Source organism: Microcaecilia unicolor, chromosome 2 (genome assembly GCF_901765095.1).
Source record: "Microcaecilia unicolor chromosome 2, aMicUni1.1, whole genome shotgun sequence".
Classification (NCBI taxonomy): Eukaryota; Metazoa; Chordata; class Amphibia; order Gymnophiona; family Siphonopidae; genus Microcaecilia; species Microcaecilia unicolor.
The window spans coordinates 321,970,742-321,991,844 of NC_044032.1; positions in this window are offsets into that span (position 1 = coordinate 321,970,742).

Genomic DNA, 21,103 nt, shown 5'->3' on the forward strand with positions numbered 1-21,103 from the left:
TCTCAAATTACATCTTCTGGCACGGTTTTCCATGTCTTCTATTTTTTCCTGTTGCGATTTAAGCTGTGCCCGAAGCCTGGTTAATTCCTGCGTATTCTGAGAACAAGAGTCCTCTGCGGCTGCAATCCGATTTTCGGCTTCTCCCACTCTCTTCTCCGTTTCGGCCCCAGACGATTCAAGGTTTTTTAATTGTCCAGCCAATAAGTCAAATCGTGGATTTAGGGCAGCACTCACCGCCGCTGTTATTTGCGCCAATTGTTTGTCCGTAAATTCTCCCTCATACACACTTTTCGAGTCCGCCATTTTGTGGCCAGTCTTAAAAGGTGATACTTTTTCCTTATCAAATTTTGTTCCTCTGCGGGTAGTCCCTGGTGGCATGGGCTTCAAGTATTGCTCCATACACAATTAAATAAGCCACTTATGACCTCCTCGCACCTTTAAGTCTCACTGAACTATTATTTATTGCGAGGCCTCTACCAGCACTGCGTCCCGGGCCCTCAAGTTACCTTGTAGGTATATCAGAGTCTCAGTTCATGTCCCTCGCATCTGGTATGATATTTCTAAAACGTCCTCCTGGTCAGGGCACCTAGGTAAACTACAGAATCATCTCCCAGACTTGCGGGCGTAATTATAAATTCCTCAATCTCAGGGGGTCGAAATTGGTCTTGCTTTTGATCCTTGGCTATTCCGCCCTGCGGGCCCCTCAAGCTCTCCTTTCAAAAATTGAAATTGGGCTTACCAACTCTCCCGCCCCACCTCCGTGAGGGCGCCACCCTTACTCGGGTCTTTTTCGTGGTCCTCCCCGTTCGCCGTCGCTGCCTTCCACAGCTGGGTCAAGTTTCCTCCTCCTGTCTGGTTGATCCCTTCTCACGCTTACCACCATGGAGGGCCGTTATGAGCCTCGTGATTCAGCCTCCGCCGCCATCTTGTACAGGCACTCATTCAGTTAAGGTGTTGTTTGCCCTTTCGGTGAACGGCCACGGCGTTGTTAACTTCGCTATTTATGTTCGTTTGTGTTCTTGCTACTCCCCGATATTCATTTGGCGTTCGGGCGCGGGTTCAGCAGCTCTAAAGTCGGGGGCTCCATGCGGGCGGATCGGAGCTCACACCGCGACGTCCATCCCGCTGCTCAGCTCCACCGGAAGTCCCGTCCATGTATCAAATAAAGGGTAACACAAGATATCAAATCTAGTTAAAGGGTCCCAGTTAGGATCATCATCCATTCCAGGATCCCAATCTAGGGGGTGAGTGGGACAAGCACCGTTCAGAGGCTCATTAGAGTGAGCACCAGCCATTTGATAGCCAGGCAGGTGTAATGCAACAAGTATGGAATGTCAAGTCAAAAGAAAAAAACAAAACAAATGATGATTCGTATTGTCAGGAATAATAGAATTAAATTAAATAGAACTAAATAGAATTAAAAGGGCAAGTAATGATTAGATACAGGGTTTCAATTAAAACAGGGTAAGTCAACTGTTGGGGTACCTAGGGTGGATTCTTATGATTGAGGCCCAAGATAGGACTTGTGGGGTGTTGGCCTGAGTCATGCAGTGGGGAATACCTCCCTAAGTCAGGAGAATTAAACAGGGAAAATATAGGAGCCAAGTAACAGTAAGGAGAATAGAGAAGGTAGGCAAGAGAATGGTAACAAGAAATTCAATAGCAGTCTAACATTAGTCTAGGTCTAGGTGATTATTACTATGTAACATTAATGAGTATACTGAAGAAACCTGTGAATCTTTTCAAATGTATAATAGATTAGTCCCAAAACCAAAATTAAGAGTAATATAAGTACAAAAGTCCCAACACAGTTTTTGGTGTACAGAGTACAGTGTCCTCTTGAGGGCTGCTCTGAGTTTCAGAGCAAAAAGTTGGACTTGCGTCACATGGTTCCACTGGAAGGTTGACAAGTGCAGCGGTGGTCTCGCTTTGAGGGGCAATGTTCCGTTCAGGTACAGTGATTTCTTCTGTAAGGTAATGTAGTTGTCAGATGCTCGGTCATGGAAGTGAGAAATTTTGGAAAATGTTCTTTTAGTCTATCAACTTGAAGTGGTGGTGGAGGCTGCAGGAGTGGCAACTGCGGAACTGGTGGGGATGGCTTGAAAGGGACTGAATCAGGAGCCTTGTAGATGCGGATGTCTCTTAGATGGACCCAGGAAGTGTGGTCTCGTAACTTGACTAATTTGAAAGGGTCCTACGTAAATAGGGGGTAGTACTTCCGGTGAACCAAATCTCCAACTTTGAGAGCTTTTTGATGACCGGTGGCAGGGGCAGGGCTATCATTACCCTCCCCTCTTATGACTGAGAGTGCCTGTGAAATCGAAGACAGAAAAGTAATGATATTTGGTAACACATCTTAATATACAGAATATTGGCAGGCAAGTGGTTATCAGGATTGGCTTGAAGAAGGCGCATATTGCGGCCTGTACAGATCTAAAAAGGAAACAGCTTTAAAAAGGCAGATGGGGTGACTTGAAGAGCTAACAAGGCCAGTGGCAGAGCATCGAGCCAGTTTTTAATTCCATTTACTATAAGTTGTCTCAATTTAGTTTTTAGTGCTCAACTAGGCCATTGCTAATGTCTGTAGTAATTCTGCAGGGAATCCCAAATATTGGAATAATCGCTTGACAGAGAGAAAGTCATGGTCATGGCAAGCTCTCTGATGCAAGGATAAGCTTCTATTCATGTTTTCAGAAAGCATCCACGCAGACAAGCAGGTATCCTTTTACCTTGGACAAGTATCTGCATATCTGTAAAATCAGTATAGGCCTGGCCCTTGCACAATGGGCAAGTGACCAGCAGGTATGCAGCAGATGATATACTGATCTTGAATGACATCAGAGAAGCTTTCTCTTGTTGTGTTATATACTGCTTACTAAAACAGAAAAGCAAAGGAAGTCAATTCTGGTCTCCCAACATTATGAATCTAAAAATTTATAAAAATAGGGAAATACAGTATTGGGTAAATACTAAGGGATACCCCCTTTTGTGAAATACCTGATCCATGAAAGGTACTGATTCATATGGAAAAGACTGATATGTAAATAAGTAGTTTGTTTAGAGACTCCAACTATTATGTGTGCAAAGAAATGTGATCTGTTTGAGAGCATATACTGAGAAATAGAAACACAAAAAAGAAGATATAGGGATGAAATGAACAAAACACTGCTTGTTGTGTAGACAGACACAAAGCATTGTAACTCAAAAACTGTAGGTGACACTGTAAGGCCTCACATCATGCTTCAAAAGGAGGCAAACATCAGAATAAATAGAGCACAGAGGATACCAGATACATTACCCCATTCAAACTTTTACAAAATACCTCTGGACCTTCAGCACTTTCTCTCTCACCATCTCGACTTGCGGTATTCTTTCTTAAGTTTCTGTTACGTGGCTTTCTAACAATATCCACTTATAAAAGGTACATCCTAATGGCACATAAACAGCTTGAAACAATGTACTATGCAAACATCTCTGAAACCTGTCATATTGAAATACCATTTCCGTTTAACTTTCATAATTACCCCAAAATGAATGGGATTCTCACATACATTAGTTTTCCTAAGCAACTTAAATCAAAACTATACTGGATATCTGTATCATGGTAGCCCCCTCTGGTGGCCAAAAAGAAGGAGAAAGACAGTTTTCAGATTTAGAAAATAATAAAAAATAAAGTTGAATTGGAACAAGTGATCTCTTATGTAATTAAAGAGAATGTAATTAAAGAGAATACAATTGTACAAGAGGGCAGAAAAACAAGGGTAGGCAAGTAAAGTGGGTAATGGAGTGAGTGTAGGAGTAAAGCAGCCTACTAATTTCCATTGCTTAAGTTGTTACTGAAGACTGTAAGGTAGAGGTAAATTCTGGTGAAGGGGGGGGGGTAAGGTGGGATGGGTCAGCAGGGGGAGTGGGTGTGTCAGGAGGAGGGGTTGTAGAGGGGGAAAAGGGAGGGGGTGTAGAAGGGGGAGAGGAAGGGGGGTAGGAGGGGGAGTGGAAAGGGGGGTGTGGGTAGAAAAGCTAGGTTGAAAAAAAAAGTTCAAATCATAATAGAATAATCAAGATTGTACTGTATTTTAAAGTTTCCTCTGTCCTGTGAATCAGCGAGCATAAAAACTTGACTAAGATAAGCAGGACATAATTTATGGGCAGACAAATCTGTGCTTGCTAATAGAAAGACAGTTCATAAATCCTTGCACACACAGTGACGTTGGAGAGCAAATGGAAGGGAAAGAATTTCCTTTAAGTGCTCTGGTAGCAGAAAATAGAAAAAGAGATTTGGACAGAAAGCAGTGAACGGTGAGCATTTTATTAATCAGACCGTTGTGTTTAAAAAAACAAACCGGACAGGCTACACAATAAATCAGACACTTTTTCAAAGTAAATAATTTAATGTGACAAGATGTTAAACTACTAACAGATATGTTTTAAGTAAAAGTAGAAAAGAACCATGGGAGGGAAGGAAAAAAAAACAGAGTCAGGTTCATATCGAGCTGCAGCATAAGATTCTTTAAAGGAATCAGTGCTGTGCTACAGACAAAAAATGTTAATCATTTCGAAAGCAAACCTAGTGTTATAGACAAGTAAATGAATGACATCACAGTTCAATTAAAAGCTGCATTTCAAAGCAAACACTAATATAAAGTTATAAGTTAGGGCATGCTATTAGGATTAAAGAAAAGCAGGGACCGAATCTAGGCAACCAGCCAGGTCTGTAGAAAGAGAGATATAGCTCGCTGTTATGATAAATTAGAGCAAGGACACAAGACCAGTCCTGTTCATTTTGAAAAGAATAACTTGCACAATTTAATTGAAAATGTAGCTAAAAACAAATCTATTACATTGTTTTGATTTAGGGGATTTCAGGAGTTGAACCAAGAGCACATAATCTTTAAATAAAAGCCCGATGAACTGGGACCATTTTATTCCTACGTAACGGCATTAGACCAGGGCATGTTAGCACAAGATGTGTTAAAAAAACATACATGGATAATACAATAATCCAAGACAGTGTAGGAGGTAACCACTATTTAGAATTAAGTCAGAAGAGACTACTAAAAATAAAATACTAGCAGAAGAAGTAAGAATTAACTAAACACACTCAGTATAACTCAAAATTTTTAATCTAATAGCTTAAGTATTATTCTTCACAATAGTACAGTTTGAGCAAAGTGATTATCTGCTTAGATACGGTCCATGCCTAGTTACTGAGAACGGTGTTGGTCTGGGTTCCACAAGGGGAACGATTGCTGGACAGGGGGATTATTACGCCGTGCATGCTTATGAAAGGTCTGTGGATTTCTGTGGCATTCTGTAGCAAAATTACCTAGCCTATGGCAGCGCCCACACTTAATATATGTGCGCTGGTCTGGGCTAGCAACTTCTGGTTGCTGCAGGACATTGGGAGCCTGGTCTATTTTGTCAAGGGTAGTCATAGTATCAATGTGTGACTGACCTGGATAAGTATTACCCAACGGGATGGGGAGTAACAGAGGGTTCACTGGATCAGAGGGCAAATTAAGGGTTACTGATTCGGGGACTGAAGGGCGGGTCTGGAGCAGAGATTCTGGTCCGGGGATGGAAGGGATAGCTGTGTCAAAAGTGATAGGATGTGACGCCCCTTCACATGGAGATGGAGCTGTAGGTGGATGCACCTGGTTTCGGGAAGTGCACAGAGATTTTGGATTACTTTCTTGCGCCTCAAGAAGAATAATTTTATCCATCACATTAAGGTGTTTATCAAAAAGGGAAAAACTGTAGAACAGTCTCCAGGGGCGTGGCTATGGTCAGAAAAGTGTATGGCACAAAGAGTGGCACATATGGTGTTGTGTAATTAGGTGTTGTGTAATTATGTGCTGAACTATATTATAGTGTGAAATAAGTCTAACAGAGTAAAGGAAAAACAACAAGACTAGCACTATATCTAAATCCGCATTACAAATTGATTAAAAAAAAGAAGAAGTGAATTTTATACTTACCTGTCTTCAGAATTTTCCAGTGTTCAGGGATATTTCACAAGAGAGAAGGAAACCTGTGAATACGTCAATAGCACAAGGTTAGAACAACAGTCTCTTGCTCACTCTGAGCCTTCTAACCTTGATGGGCTTCTCAGGTCTCCTCTTTTCCTCTTGCTAGTCCCAACTGTCCTTTCTCTCCCGTTCCTGCTTTCTTAGTACCTCCCAGTCAGATGATACCACAGGACCAATCATGATCCTGTCCAGCTAACTCCATGAGCATGAAGCGTCCTTTGTTCGTGACCCTGAAGTTGATACCTTAGGTCTGCATATCTGTCTCCAACCAGGCTTACTGGAGCCATGGGTCTACTCCCCTTGCAGCTTCTCAGGGTGATAACAGGGTGGTTGTAACACAGAATGTCCTTGGATGCGGTATGCCTGCCAGTGATTTTCCAGAAGCTGAAAAGCTGGATCTTGCTGACACAGATGTGTTCAGGTCAGAGGTTGTAGAATCCATCTTGTTGTAACAGGCTGTATTAGTCTTGTATGAACCAAGACCAGCTCAGGTGAGATCTCAGGTAAATACTGTGGGCTAAAAGGCTGCGGCTCCTGCAGGACTCGTGGTAAACGCTCTGCCAAAAAGGAAGGTCTTGAGACGCTTCTTAAAGGTTGGGTGATCTGAAGTGAGTTTGATCTCACGAGGCAGCCCGTTCCACAGTTGAGTGCTGAGATAAGGAAAAGAGGAGCCATAGATGGCCTTATATTTGAGGCCACAGGGAGCAGGGTAATGGAGATTAAGGTACGAGCGGGCCGATCTTCGGGAGTTCCTGGCCGGTAGGTTAACAAGAGGGTCCATGTAGGAAGGGGCATCTCCATAGATAAGTTTGTGCACCAATGCACAGGTCTTGAACGCGATGCGGTCCTTCACAGGAAGCCAGTGCAGCTGCTCACGCAATGGTCTCGAGCTTTCAAATCTGGATTTCCCAAAGACGAGCCGGGCAGCTGTATTCTGGGCCCTTTGCAATATTTTAGGAGCATACCCGCATATCCTCCGTAGATACTATTGCAGTAGTCAAGATGGCTAATCACCAGGGACTGGACTAGATTGCGGAAAACGCCCCAAGGGAAGTATGGCTTGATACGCTTAAGTCTTCAGAGAGAGTAGAACATTTGCTGGACTGTAGAGTTCACATGCTGCTCCAACGACAAAGTTCGATCAACCAGGACACCCAGGACTTTTAGGGATAACGAGATAGGCAGGGTGAGCTCAGGAGTAATTAGCGCAGGAGGCCAGAGTTTGCAATAAGGAGAGGAGAAAATCAAGCAGTGCGTTTTCTCAGCTTTGAGCTTGAATCAAAAAGAATTGGCCCAGTCAAGCATGGTGTTAAAGCCGTGATGAATCCGACTAGTAATTTCATTCAGGTTCTTCTCAAACGGGATGTAGATAGTGATGTCATCTGCGTAGATGAATGGGTTTAGCCCCAATTTGGAGAGAGCCATTGCCAGGGGGATCAACATCACATTGAACAGGTTAGGTGATAGCGGGGAGCCTTGCGGCACTCCGCAGTCAGCTTTCCAGTGAGATGACAGAGTGGAGTTGGCTTGTACTTGGTAGGATCTGGATGTTAGAAAACCTCTAAGCCAGGCTAATACATTTCCACTTGCACCGAAGTAATTGAGGAGCCACAGAAGTATATCATGGTGAACCATATCAAAGGCGCTGGACATGTCGAACTGCAAGAGTAAAATGCTCTTCCCCTCAACTATCTCCCGCTTGAAGTTAGATAGGAGAGTGACAAGCATGGTCTCAGTACTGTGGAGTGGTCAAAATCCCGATTGTGAGGCATGCAGAACATTAAATTTGTCCAGGTGATCATTGAGTTGTTTATTCACCAGGCTCTCCATAAGCTTGACGAAAAGGGGAATGGAGGCAATTGGCCGGTAGTTGGACAAATCACTACTTAGTTTCTTAGCGTCTTTAGGCACCGGGGTCAGCAAGATGTTACCATGGCTTGCTGGGAACTTGCCTTCACCGAGCATATGGTTTAGGTACAGGGTCAGGTCATCAAGGAAACAGGCAGGGGCACTTTGAAGCAGATAGTTGGGGCATACATCCAGCCTGCAGTACTTCCTAACAAATCGGTGAAGCTCCCTCTTGACAGAATCAACTGAGAGAGTGGAAAAGCTAGAGAGTAAACAGTTCGCTGGTTGCTCGTCAGGCCCCGGGTCCAAGCCTGCAATAAAGTCACCAATGTTGGAATTGTTTTGCGGAAGGGTGCTCTGCAGCTTCTTGAGTTTGTCCTGGAAAAATTTTGCTAAATCGGCAGCAGGTGGGGTTTCTTGGCATCTTTGAAATCCGGGCCAATTTTTTTCTTGAAGTAATTCTTTTTCACCAGCCTGAGTGCATAGTTGTACGTTCTGTGAGACTGCTTCCACATAGATAAATGCTGAGTGTCCTGGTACTTTCGCCAGGCTCTTTCATGCCTTCTGGTATTTGCTATGAGCATTCTGAGGTGATCATTGAACCACGGGGCAGCTACTTTCCTCTTTATGCAACACTCCTTGAGCGGCGCAATGGCATCTAGGGTAGTTCTACAATGGTTATCCCAATTGTGCAAAAAGCTGCCAGGATCTACCGGGCCGGGCCAGTCCGACTCATATATAGACTGCCAGAATGCCGCAGAGTCGACATACCCTCTCGTTGTGTACAATGTTGGGGAATGCAGTCAGCGTGGCCCTTTTAGCTGCCACAGAATTGAGCAGGTGAACTTGAAGTGGTCAGACCAAGGGACAGCTGTCCACAGAGCTTTGGCTATGCAAAGATGATAGCAGGTAGCCGACTTAAAAGAGAAGAGGTCTAAAGTGTGTTCTCTGGAGTGGGTAGCCTGAGTATTCCAGTAAGTAAAATCCCAAGGGCGGAGGAAGGCCAAACAGTCACACGTGTGTGAAGAGGAGGAATCTTCAAGGTGTAGATTAATGTCTCCCAGGACTAGCACGTTGGGGCAGGACAAGCACGTTGTAGAGATGAAATCTATAAAGATAGGTTGCACATCACACCAGTTGCCTGGAGGTTGGTAAAATAGGATACATGTTAGATGACCAAATAAGGTTTTATTAGATATTCTCACTGAAGCGATTTCAAGTTGTGGCATAATGGAGTGAGCAATGGGCTCTACGATGAAGGAGGAACGATAGACGAGAGCTATACCTCCACCTCTCCTACCTGGACGCGGCCAATGGACAAGCTTGTTGTCACGGTTGTGCCCAAGTCCCTGGCTCGCAGTCACCTCGGTCCCCGGGGGTTTAGACCTGGGGAATGTTTCGAAGTGATGGTTTACCGTTTCCCATGTTCCGGAAGATATGCTGGTCTGGTCCGGATCTTCCAGCTCTCCAGATTGTTTTGGGAGTTTTTTGGAACCAAGCAGCACCCATACCTGGTGAACTCCCTTGTGACCTGCCTTTATTAACCACCTGGTAAGGTTCCTAGTTGCCTTGCAACAGTGTTCTTCAGAGGCGTTCCTTTGGTGTGAGTTGTTGCAGTACCTTTGTGCTTTTCGTTTTGGTGACTTTTACTCTGCTTGTTTTTTGGACTATTCTTCTGCCTGCCGCCTGCCGCCTGCCCAGACCCGGATTGTTTATTGGACTATTCTTCTGCCTGCCGCCTGCCCAGACCTGGATTGTTATTGGACTATTCTTCTGCCTACAGCCTGCCCTGACCCACCGCGTGGGCAAGCAACAAGATGGCCGACGCAACCCAAGAACAGTAATCCTGAAGGTACACAACTATGTACATAAAGAGGAAATTCTAAGGGGATTTCGGATGAAACGGAATGAAACTAAATTTGATGGTAATCAAATACTTATCTTCCAAGACTATTCTGCAGCTCTGCAAGAGAAGAGGAAGCTGTTTACACCATACTGCAAAAAGCTGCATGAAATGAGCACCCAGTTTATGTTGGCTTACCCCGCAGTGCTAAAAGTCAAAGACAATGGTCAGTGGAGAACCCTTGGAACTCCTGAGGAGGCACAGAAGTATGTGCAGCAACTGGAGCTGAAAGACCGGGACGCTGCAGGCAGTGGCTGAACTGCATATAGTCAAAGCACTGGGCTACTCTGATTAGGACTAGAACACTAAGTTGCAGGGTTGGTATATTGTTTAAATTGCATTAGGAGTCGGGTGCAGGGAGACAAGGAAAACCCCTGGGACCCATTCTAATGGGTAATACATGTGTGGGTTTAAAGGGAAGGGAGGAAGGGGTGGAGGGGAGGGGGTTGGAGAGGGATGGAAGGAATAAGGGAGGGGGGGAGGGGGGAGGAGAGAGAGGGAAGGGGATTGGGTTAATGGGGAGGGAGGGGAGAGAGGGGGAGAGGGCTACATGGATGTGCTGTGGGAGTGAGTAAAGGTACGAGAAGGGGGATATCATTAGTGAATCATATGGTTGTACTGAGAACCCCTGCTCTGTATGGAAGTTGGATCCCTTGGGGGGAGGGGCTGGCCCCCGGGGATGTTCAGAGTAGTAAATCTGTCATCCTAACTATTGAAATTCTGGCGACTGGCTGATTGTTCTCAGATAAAAATATTCTCCTGGAATGTCTCTGGAATTACATCCCCAGTGAAACGGTACAAAATATTGACACAGTTGAGGCGCAGGGGTGCCACCATCGCATGTCTCCAAGAGACTAAGCTTACGGACACTGAACACAAAAAACTAAAGCAACAGTGGGTAGGGGAGTGTTTTTATTCCTCTTCAGGGGGTAAGAAAAGTGGGGTGGCCATTTTAATTAAAAAGGGTCTCCCATGTCAGTTCAAATTAATCCAAAAGGACGCTGAGGGCCGTATAGTGTTAGTGCAGATGAACCACCAGGGCCAGCAATGCTATCTGTGCACGGTTTATGGCCCCAATGAATATAGCCCAAGTTTCTTTCAATCTCTTACTGCCCTGGGCCTCCAATATGCGGACGCTCCATGGATCTGGGCGGGGGATTTCAACCAAGTACTGAACCCTGCCCTGGATAGATCTTCCCCTAGGGCTTTCCGGGGAGAGGGAAGGCCATGGGGACACTTTGCCACCAACTTCATTTGGTGGACCCTTGGCGGGTGCATAACCCCACCACTAGAGATTATACCCACCAATCCAAAGTCCACCAAACCTGGCCGAGAATTGATTACACACTGATCTCCCAGTCTTGGTTCTTTAGGGTCCGGAGGGCTGAGATAGGCCCAATAGCTGTCTCTGATCATGCAATGATCTGGCTGGTTTTGGATCTGGCTGTGGGTGTAACAGGGGCACGACCATGGAGATTTCCGTCCTTTTTACACCAAGACAAACAGTTCATAGAACACTTACAGACAAAATGGCAATTTTATGTTGACACTAACGCTGACTCATGTGATTCCTCAATCACATTTTGGGAGGCCTCTAAAGCTGTTATTAGAGGAGAGGTGATTGCTTTTCAAAGTGCTAGGGCCAAGAGAATGGCGGCAGGGGTGCTGCGCCTGGAAGGGGAGTATAAATTAGCAAAGAAAAAATTTATTGCTGATCCCTCCAGGATCCACAAAGATAAGATGATGCCTCCTTGGTGGCGCTTAATTCTCTTCTTCACGAACAAGCGCAGAGACATCTATCGGCGGGTCGCCTTAGGTTTCAGTGCTTTGGAAATAAACCGGGTAGACTCTTGGCGAGGGTGGCACGGTCGAACATTCCGCGCCAGTTTATCCCCAAGATCATCAACCAGCGGGGGTCACAAGTTTCTACTCCACAAGCTATCTTAGATGGGTTCCGAGATTTTTTTGAGGATATGTATGCCACAGGGAATTGTGAACGTGGGCCTTTGTTGAGGGACTATCTAGACGATGCAGGGATGCCCAAGTTGAGGGTAGAGGCCCAACAGGCTCTGTCTAAACCACTTCAGGGGATAGAGGTGCAAAAAGTCATCAAGAAACTAAAGCTGGGGTCTGCCCCAGGGGTAGATGGTTTCTCAAATGAATACTATAAAATCATGGCACCCCAGCTATATGGTCCTTTAGTAGATTATTATGACGAAGTGATAGACCGGGGCTTTTTCTCTAAGGGAGAAAATGAAGCACTTATTACTCTGATTCCTAAACCTGGCAAGCCATTGGATCAGATGGAGTCCTATAGACCTATATCTCTCCTCAATGTGGATATAAAAATCTTGGCTAGGATACTGGCGGACAGGTTGGCAGTCCATATTCCATCTCTGGTAGGGGAACACCAAGTGGGCTTTGTACGAGGCCGTCATGCAGTTACCCATGTGCGGAAAGTATTGTTGGCAACGGCCTACGGGCAGGCTACAGGGGACCCACTACTATTAGTGAGCCTTGATGCAGCCAAGGCCTTCGATAAAGTCAACTGGGACTACTTGTTCCAAACCCTTGAATATATTGGGGTGGGAGGGAGGCTTTTGGCTGCCATAGAGACGCTTTACCGGGACACCACGGCACGGGTACTGGTTAATGGACTTCGTTCGGACGCTTTTAAAGTGTTCTTATTGTACTTAGAACCCCTCTTGCGCACCATACTAAAAGATTCCAAAATAAAAGGAGTAACATGTCGTGGGAAAGAAACAAGGGTACTTGCATTCGTGGATGATCTTTTTTTGACCCTCACCCAACCTACCATCTCGGTCCCCCATCTAATAGAGGTTATAGAGGAGTTTGGTTTTTTTTCTGGCCTTTCTCTAAATTTACACAAGTCAGTAGCTCTCCCGGTTCAATCTGCGGTGAGGGAGGAGTGGGTGGGGGACTTTCCGTTCCAATGGGCAGAGGGGGTGGTCAGATATTTAGGTGTGCTAATTCCATCTGATCTTTCCCGGTTAGCTGAGATAAACCTCGGTCCACTGAAAGACAAGCTAGCAACAACACTGCGGGGGTGGAGGGGGTTACCTCTCTCACTACAAGGACGAATAGCTCTATATAACATGACCCTGTTCCCCAAGTGGACATATATTTTACAAATGCTCCCGCTCATTCTGAGTCGTAAAGAGGACACATGGCTTCAGAGACAGCTTAATGGGTTCTTATGGCAAGGAAAGAGAGCACTTATTGGGATCAAGACACTGATGCGGCCGAAAGGGAAAGGGGGACTAGGACTTTTGGACCTGAAATTATTTTCGATAGCCAGTTGTTTGTGCCATCTGTCGGACTGGTTCCGATCCACTGAACACTTTTCATGTACTGAGATCGAGACTGCTCTGACAGAACCGCTACATTTTGCATACTGGCTACAGGCGCCAACAAACCAGTTACCTCCTCTGGGTCCCTACAAATATATTTTGAATCCTTTGAGGAAAACATGGCACTGGATAAGCAAAACCTATAAGTGGGACGGATCGGTGTCGCCCCTGTTGCCAATTCGGGGTAACCTGGCATTCCCGGAGGGAGGGTCCTCGGCCCTATTTAAAAAATGGTCAGCGCGGGGGATCCGGTTCCTATTTCAGGTAGTAACAGAGCAGGGGTTAATGAAACCGTTTCAGGCCTTATGTGAGGAATTTGGTCTGGAGGGGGGTGATACATTTGCATATCTACAGCTAAGTCACTATGTCCATTCCTTGCCGACCGGTTCCCTGGCCAAGGGTGTGTGGGAATTGCAAGATGATTTGTTGGGGCTGGAGGTGCAGCAGAGAACCCCACTGAAATACTACCATAGCTGCTTGCGAGACTCTTTAACACCATTGGACACTACTCTCATATGCGATAGATGGTCCCAAGAGCTTTGCTGGTGTTTGACACCACAACAACTGGAGCTTTGTTTGAAATCGTCTCAGAGAGTGACTGAGAATGCAGCATGGACAGAGTTGAACTACAAATTCTTGCTGCACCTCCATATTTCGCCCCACAGAGCTTTCAGAGCAACTTTGCGAGAGTCAGATGATTGTCCTAAATGTAGGGGCCCGGGAGCATCCCTGGGACACATGTTTTGGTCATGTCCATTGGTGCGTTCATTTTGGTTGGCAATGGGCAGACAGGTGTCGGGCATGTGGAGGATACGGTGGAGACCTACCTCGGGCCAACTATTTGATGTCTTTCTGGTGCAGGGACCGCTACCAGAGGGACTGAAGGCTTTTTTAAGGAGAGCCGTGTTGATGGGGAAAAGAACAATTTTGCAGCAATGGATCACACGAGAGGCCCCCTGCACATCACATTGGCGTAGCGCCATGATGCAGTGCTGCTCAGTGGAGAAACAGGATCCGAGACCTGGCCTCTGCAAGGGGAGACCATTTTTGTAAGGTTTGGTCACCGTTCTGGGACTCACTTACTTCCACAGCAAAAAGCAGGATTTTGAATTGTTAGGGGAGGGTGGGGGAGGGGTATTAGTTGGAGAGAGTTTGTTTGGAAGCAAAGAGGGAGGGGAGGGGGGAGAAAAACGAAAATCACAGGTTCAGCATTTGTTTGAGCAGATTTGATATTTTTTTTTGTTAGTCAACAATTTCTTTGTGAAATGTTTCTCAATTTTGTGGTCATAATATCTTGTATCGTATGAAGTTGTGCCAATAAACAATATTTATTAAAAAAAAAAAAAGTGCCTGGATTAAATCTTCTCCTCACTCTGCTATCAATAATTAATTTAAGTCTTTCCTCTGGCCAGTTTCCTGACCTTTGGAAAGCAACCATTGTCTCCCAATTTTAAAGAAGCCTAACCTTGATCCCTTGATCCTTTCCAACTACCACCTGGTATCCAATCTTTGCTTTATTTCGAGAGTCTTACAAAAGATTGTTTTCTACTACTACTACTATTTAACATTTCTAAAGCGCTACTAGGGTTATGCAGCGCTGTACAATTTAACATAGAAGGACAGTCCCTGCTCGAAGAGCTTACAATCTAAAGGACAAATGTACAGTCAGTCAAGTAGGGGTCATCAAATTGGGACAGTCAAGATTTCCTGAAAAGGTATAAAGGTTAGGTGCCGAAAGCAACATTGAAGAGGTGGGGTTTGAGTAAGGATTTGAAGATGGGTAGGGAAGGGGCTTGGTGTAAGGGCTCAGGAAGTTTATTCCAAGCTTAGGGTGAGGCGAGGCAGAATGGGTGGAGCCTGGAGTTGGCAGTGGTGGAGAAGGGTACTGAGAGGAGGGATTTGTCCTGTGAGCGGAGGTTTTGGGCGGGAACGTAAGGGGAGATGAGGGTAGAGAGGTAATGCGGGGCTGCAGACTGAGTGCATTTGTAGGTAAGAAGGAGAAGCTTGAACTGTATGCGGTATCTGATCGGAAGCCAGTGAAGTGACCTGAGGAGAGGGGTGATATGAGTATATCGGTTAAGGCGGAATATAAGACGTGCAGCAGAGTTCTGAACAGATTGAAGGGGGGATAGATGGTTAAGTGGGAGGCCAGTGAGGAGTAGGTTGCAGTAGTCAAGGCGAGAGGTAATGAGAGAGTGGACGAGAGTTCGGGTGGTGTGCTCAGAGAGGAAAGGGCGAATTTTGCTGATGTTAAACAGGAAGAAGCGACAGGTCTTGGCTGTCTGCTGGATATGCGCAGAGGAGAGGGAGGAGTCGAAGATGACTCCAAGGTTGCGGGCAGATGAGACGGGGACGATGAGGGTGTTGTCAACTGAGATTGAGAGCGGAGGAGGAGGAGAGGTGGGAAGACAATAATCTCAGTCTTGGCCATGTTCAGTTTCAGGTGGCGGTTGGACATCCATGCAGCAATGTCGGATAAGCAGGCCGATACCTTGGCCTGGGTCTCCGCGGTGATGTCTGGTGTGGAGAGATACAGCTGGGTGTCATCAGCGTAAAGATGATACTGGATACCATGAGATGAGATCAGTGAGCCAAGGGAAGAGGTGTAGATTGAAAAAAGAAGGGGTCCAAGGACAGATCCCTGAGGAACTCCAACAGAGAGCGGGATGGGGGTGGAGGAAGATCCACGAGAGTGTACTCTGAAGGTTTGGTGGGAGAGATAGGAGGAGAACCAGGAGAGGACAGAGCCCTGGAACCCAAAGGAGGGCAAAAAAGGACTTTGAGAAGAAATTAGCGTTGGAAGCAAAAATACATAGTAAAAAATTTTTTAGATACATTAAAAGCAGGAAACCGGCCAAAGAGTCGGTTGGGCCGCTGGACGAAAATGGTGTTAAAGGGGCGATCAAGGAGGACAAAGCCGTAGCGGAGAAATTAAATGAATTCTTTGCTTCGGTCTTCACCGAGGAGGATTTGGGGGGGACACCGGTGCCGGAAAGAATATTTGAAGCGGGGAAGTCGGAGAAACTAAACAAATTCTCTGTAACCTTGGAGGATGTAATGGGTCAGTTCAGCAAGCTGAAGAGTAGTAAATCACCGGGACCTGATGGTATTCATCCCAGAGTATTAATAGAACTAAAAAATGAACTTGCGGAGCTACTGTTAGAAATATGCAATCTGTCCCTAAAATCGAGTGTAGTACCGGAAGACTGGAGGGTAGCCAATGTTACTCCGATTTTTAAGAAGGGTTCCAGAGGAGATTCGGGAAATTATAGACCGGTGAGTCTGACGTCGGTGCCGGGCAAGATGGTGGAGGCTATTATTAAGAATAAAATTGCAGAGCATATACAAAAACATGGACTGATGAGACAAAGTCAGCACGGATTTAGTGAAGGGAAGTCTTGCCTCACCAATCTAATGCATTTTTTTGAGGGGGTAAGCAAACATGTGGACAATGGGGAGCCGGTTGATATTGTATATCTGGATTTTCAGAAGGCGTTTGACAAAGTGCCGCACGAAAGACTCCTGAAGAAATTGCAGAGTCATGGAATCGGAGGTAGGGTATTATTATGGATTAAGAACTGGTTGAAAGATAGGAAGCAGAGAGTAGGATTGCGTGGCCAGTATTCTCAGTGGAGGAGGGTAGTTAGTGGGGTCCCGCAGGGGTCTGTGCTGGGTCCGTTGCTTTTTAATGTATTTATAAATGACCTAGAGATGGGAATAACTAGTGAGGTAATTAAATTCGCCTGATGACACAAAATTATTCAGGGTCGTCAAGTCGCAGGAAGAATGTGAACGATTACAGGAGGACCTTGCGAGACTGGGAGAATGGGCGTGCAAGTGGCAGATGAAGTTCAATGTTGACAAGTGCAAAGTGATGCATGTGGGTAAGAGGAACCCGAATTATAGCTACGTCTTGCAAGGTTCCGCGTTAGGAGTTACGGATCAAGAAAGGGATCTGGGTGTCGTCGTCGATGATACGCTGAAACCTTCTGCTCAGTGTGCTGCTGCGGCTAGGAAAGCGAATAGAATGTTGGGTGTTATTAGGAAGGGTATGGAGTCCAGGTGTGCGGATGTTATAATGCCGTTGTATCGCTCCATGGTGCGACCGCACCTGGAGTATTGTGTTCAGTACTGGTCTCCGTATCTCAAAAAAGATATAGTAGAATTGGAAAAGGTACAGCGAAGGGCGACGAAAATGATAGTGGGGATGGGACGACTTTCCTATGAAGAGAGGCTGAGAAGGCTAGGGCTTTTCAGCTTGGAGAAGAGACGGCTGAGGGGGAGATATGATAGAAGTGTATAAAATAATGAGTGGAATGGATCGGGTGGATGTGAAGCGACTGTTCACGCTATCCAAAAATACTAGGACTAGAGGGCATGAGTTGAAGCTACAGTGTGGTAAATTTAAAACGAATCGGAGAAAATTTTTCTTCACCCAACGTGTAATTAGACTCTGGAATTCGTTGCCGGAGAACGTGGTACGGGCGGTTAGCTTGACGGAGTTTAAAAAGGGGTTAGATAGATTCCTAAAGGACAAGTCCATAGACCGCTATTAAATGGACTTGGAAAAATTCCGCATTTTTAGGTATAACTTGTCTGGAATGTTTTTACGTTTGGGGAGCGTGCCAGGTGCCCTTGACCTGGATTGGCCACTGTCGGTGACAGGATGCTGGGCTAGATGGACCTTTGGTCTTTCCCAGTATGGCACTACTTATGTACTTATGTACAGTGTGGCAAGAAGTAAATCATGATTGACAGTGTCAAAAGCGGCGGATAGATCGAGGAGGATGAGGATGGAGTAGTGACCTCTGGATTTGGCAAGGAACAGGTCATTGCAGACTTTAGAGAGTGCTGTTTCTGTTGAGTGTAGAGGGCGAAAACCGGATTAAAGCGGATCGAGGATGGCCTGAGAGGAGAGAAAATCAAGGCAGCGGCTGTGAATGGCGCGCTCCAGTATTTTGGAGAGGAAGGGTAGGAGGGAGATGGTGCGGTAGTTGGAGGGACAGGTAGGGTCAAGTGATGTTTTTTTGAGGAGAGGTGTGACTACGGCATGCTTGAAGGTGTCAGGGACGGTTGCAGTGGAGAGAGAGAGGTTAAGGATATGACAGATGGAGGGGGTGACAGTATGAGAGATGGTGTTAAGTAAGTTGGTGGGGATGGGATCAGAGAAACAAGTGGTGCATTTCGAGGAGGAAAGAAGGCGGGCAGTTTCCTCCTCGGTGATATCAGGAAAGGAGGAGAAGGAGGCCTGGGTTGATTGGTTGAGGGAGTGGATGATAGGATGAAGGGGAGGAGAAGGTTTAGTGGTGAATTCGAGGTTGATCTTCTGGACCTTGTCGCGGAAGTAGTCAGCCAGTGATTGAGGAGAGAGTGAGGGGGTGGGGGTGGGTGGGAGGTTTTCTATCAACTGACCACCTTTTCTGATAAAGTTTTAGCTCTCCATCACCGGCAATCTGGTTTTTTACAACATTTTAGCACCGAGACAGTCACTACAGCACTTCTTAGTGATATTCACTTACACCTAGATCAACATAAGATAGTCCTAGCTGTTTCTCTGGAACTCTCTGCAGTGTTCGACCTTGTGCTTCTTTCTCATCTTTCCTCATTAGGTATCTCCAGTTCAGTTTTGAATTGGTTTGCTTAATTTCTAACAAACTGCTCATTTAAAGTTGTATACCACCTCCTTGTTGTATACAGTATATTTATTTAGTTTGTAGTGTAGAAAAATGAGCACAAAATACAGAGTTTAAAATTGCTGTTTCTACCAGCTATAATAATTTTTAAGCTGCTTTAGTGATATCCAATTGTTATTTCATGATATTTATATCTACATATGGGAAGCTTTCAGTTTCACCCAGTCCCCAACCAGTCAACCAGGGGTGCACAAACTCACCCCCTCTTGACAGAGATGGATGGGACACTTTTTTTAAAATCATTTATTTATAAATTTTCATTTTACAAGGGTCACTTGCAAACAGTAATACAGAGATAACTGTACATTAATACAATATTAGAGGAAAACAATCTCAACTAGATAAATGGATTATATACAATCTTTCTCTTTCTTAGACCATAAAATAAATAGGGAGAGAGACTTCCGGTGGAGACGAGCAGCGAGATGGACGTCGCGCTGTGAGCTCCGCTCCGCCCAAATGAAGCCCGTCTTTAGCCATCGCTGATCCCGCTCCAAGAAAAAGATCCAGTGAGCACGGAGAACACCCGGGACCTAGATGAACATAGAAGCGGCACTGCCGGCGCCATACCCAGCAAAAAAAGCAACTTTGAAAACGAACACGAGCGGTTCCAAGATGGCGGCGGCAAAGGAAGTCCGGATTGTTTAAACAAAAAAGAGCTGCGGGCAGACAACAGGAGAGACGAGAGTCCCTACAGACAGGGGAGGTCCGGGTCCTGCTGTGGAGACGGTGGTAGTGAGTACCCTTTTTTAAGTTCGGGGCACGAAGCACCCAGCCAATTTCGGTAACGGATCTAGAGGGAGCACCTTGAGAGCTGGAGGAGTGAAGCAACGTTAGCTGGGGGACACGCTCTCTCGGCGGTTGCGATAGTACATTGGATAGAAGCATTCCCGAGATAAAGGGAAGAAACTCTAACTGAATGGCTTGTTAGACTGCTTTTGGGTGTCTGAGATGGCCAGCTAATTAAAAGGATACCCTGGTGCATGTAATCACGCTACCGTGAGGTGGTGGGCGGAAGGCCCAGCATAGTTACCCCACGAAGCCTGTGCCTCCGAATAAAAACAGCGCCTGGACAGAGGCATTTGTCTAATGGCAATTGTGTTGCGTGCCGAAGTGCTGGGAGATTGACTGAGAGCAGTATATTTGAATGTATGGAGCAATATTTGAAACCCATGCCATCTGGAATCACCCGTAGAGGCACAAAATTTGACAAAGAAAGGCTAACATCTCCTAAGCCTAGCCACAAAATGGCGGACTTGAAAGGTACAGCTGGGGGAGAATTCACTGATAAACAACTGGCGCAAATAACAGCAGCGGTGAGTGCAGCCCTCAACCCACGATTCGATCTGTTGGCAGGACAACTAAAAAACTTAGAATCATCAGGAGCCGAAACGGAGAAAAGAGTGGGAGAGGCGGAAACGCGGATAGCAGCAGTGGAGGACTCCAGTTCCCAAAACATGCAGGAGCTTGCCAGGCTCAGGACTCAACTCAAGTTGCAACAAGAAAAAATGGATGATATGGAAAACCGAGCCAGGAGATGCAATTTGAGAATTGTGGGTATCCCTGAAAAGGTCCCAGAAAGACTTCTTGGGCAAGTATTAGAACAGTGGCTGAAGAAAGAGTTGGCCTTATCAGATAGTCGAGGAGAGTTGTGTATCGAGCGAGCCCATAGGCTAGGGCGTTGGCAACCAAATTTGCAGAGGCCACGAATTGTCATTATTAAAGTGCTTAATTACCTACATAAAGAAGAAATACTAAGAGGATTCCGAACGAAGCGAGACTCCCTTCACTATGAGGGCTCCCCAATAAAGATCTTTCAAGACTATTCGGCAGGAGTACAAGAACAAAGACGTCGCTTTCATCCCATATGTTCCACACTGGTTGCCAAGAGCACCAGATTCATGTTACTATACCCAGCCATTTTAAAGATTCAGCATAAAAATCAGTGGAGATCCTTTCAGACAGCCCAGGAGGCTCAAAGATTCCTAGACACGGAAATGAAAGAACTAGACACATGACTTTGCAGTGGAGTCCGAGCTAAGACGGGCACCTGGGGGGAGCCTTCTCCTTTGGTGAAAGAGACTGCGGGGATTAACCCGCATGAAATGGTATATGGTGGGTGATGTTTTGAAAGTTAAAAGTATTGTTTCAAGGTTATGGTTGTTTCATAGGTATGAAATATGGGTTGAGTTTCAGGGAGTCCCAGAATCTGTTTGGGGACGGGGTTAAGGATGCCCGGATAAATAACACAGCTGACTGTTA